General features: G+C 52.1%; 1 pseudogene; it reads right to left on the minus strand.

Annotated features, from left to right (window-relative positions):
- Nucleotides 1-637: 637 nt before the first annotated feature.
- Nucleotides 638-1,208, minus strand: LOC108518157 (60S ribosomal protein L18a pseudogene; annotated as a pseudogene).
- Nucleotides 1,209-1,686: the final 478 nt, after the last annotated feature.

The raw sequence follows: 1,686 nt of genomic DNA on the forward strand, positions 1-1,686 counted from the left end.
ACTCATTCTCCTGTTTCCTATAGTCAACTGCTACCTGTCCTTCAAATGTCATTCATTCATTCATTCATTCATGCAGCCAGTGAATCAACCATTTCCTGAGCAGGTCCCATGCCCTGGCACTGAGAATTCTCTGGAAAACAAGAATTCCTAGCCCAGAGTGAGAAACAGAAGTGCCCAGCCAGAGGAGCCCTAAGCCAGCATGGGAGGGGATGATGTACCTTCTCTAATGCACCCTTTTCCCCCATCCTTATTGTAATTTTCCTTCTACAATGAACTCCCAGGGACTCTCTCTCTCCCTATTTTTTTTTTTTTTTTTTTTTTGGAGACAAAGTCTCACTCTGTTGCCCAATTTGGAGTGCAGTGGCGTGATCTCGGCTCACTGCAACCTCTGCATCCTGAGTTTAAGCGATTATCATGCCTCAGCCTCCAGAGTAGCTGGGATTATGGACAGGGATGCACCACCACGCCCAGCTAATTTTTGTATTTTTAGTAGAGATGGGGTTTCACCATGTTGGCAAGGCTGGTCTCGAACTCCTGACCTCGGGTGATCTGCCCACCTCAGCCTCCCAAAGTGCTGGGATTACAGATGTGAGCCACCGCGACCGGAATCTTTCTTTTTTTCTTTTAATACCGGGGCGTTCATGAGTTTATTTGGGGCACACACTGGGCGAGGGCCCTGTACCTAGAAGAAGGTGTTGGGTCTCCTGGTGGTGACGTGTGGCTTGTGCTGACAGCACAGGACCCCGTGGGGCAGCAGGAACTTGATCTTGGAGTCGTGGAACTGCTTGACGGCAGCCACGGGCACTTGCTGGTTGCGATCTCCTCCACCTTCATGATCTGGATGGAATGGATCCAGGCGGGATGCCGGGTGCCCATGTCTCGGTAGCACTGGGTGACAGTGCCCACAGTGTTCAGGTCCCGGTATTCTCAGTACATGCTGTGGGTGCCGCTCTGGGAGTCATAGCACAGCCAGATGCCGAAGCTCTTCAGCCGCGGGGGGAACTTCTCAAACACCAGCCCACAGTAGACAATCTCCCCAGAAGACTTCTTCATCTTCTTTGAGATACAAAGTACCAGAAGCGGGACTTGGCGACAACATGATTAGGCGCAAAGACTCCCATGCGGTAGAGGGGCGGTGTGTGGCATTTGGGGGTGGGCAGGGATTGACCCAACACCTTGTACTCTCATAGTGTGCCCAAGGCCTTCATGGCATCCTCTAAGAGCTGGTTGACACCCGCAAAAGGAGTCTCTCTCCTTTTTTTTAAGTCAGGGTCACACTTTATTGCCCAGGCTGGAGTGCAGTGGTGTGATCCTAGCTCACTGCAGCCTCAGCCTCCCAGGTGCAAGTGATCTTCAGCTCCCCTACTCCCAGGGGTCTCACTATGTTGCCCAGGCTGATCTCCAACTCCTGGGCTCAAGGGATCCTCCTACCTCAGCCTCCCAAATTCCTGGGTTTACAGGCCTGAGTCACCCTGCCTGGCCAGGTCTCACTTTTGCATTAGTTTCCTGTGTTTCTAGGAAATTGACATCCAGGTGCCCAGCCTCCATTGGTTTTCTTTCCTATGATCCATCTTCAGGAGAACTGGCACTGACATCCAGGTGCTGCTTCTTTCCCACCTCCCTCCTCACACTTTGCAAAGGAATTTTACCCTACAGCACTGGGGGTTGGGGACTGGAGAGGGAATG

This window comes from Rhinopithecus bieti, unplaced genomic scaffold (genome assembly GCF_001698545.2).
Source record: "Rhinopithecus bieti isolate Rb0 unplaced genomic scaffold, ASM169854v2 scaffold_41082, whole genome shotgun sequence".
NCBI lineage: Eukaryota > Metazoa > Chordata > Mammalia > Primates > Cercopithecidae > Rhinopithecus > Rhinopithecus bieti.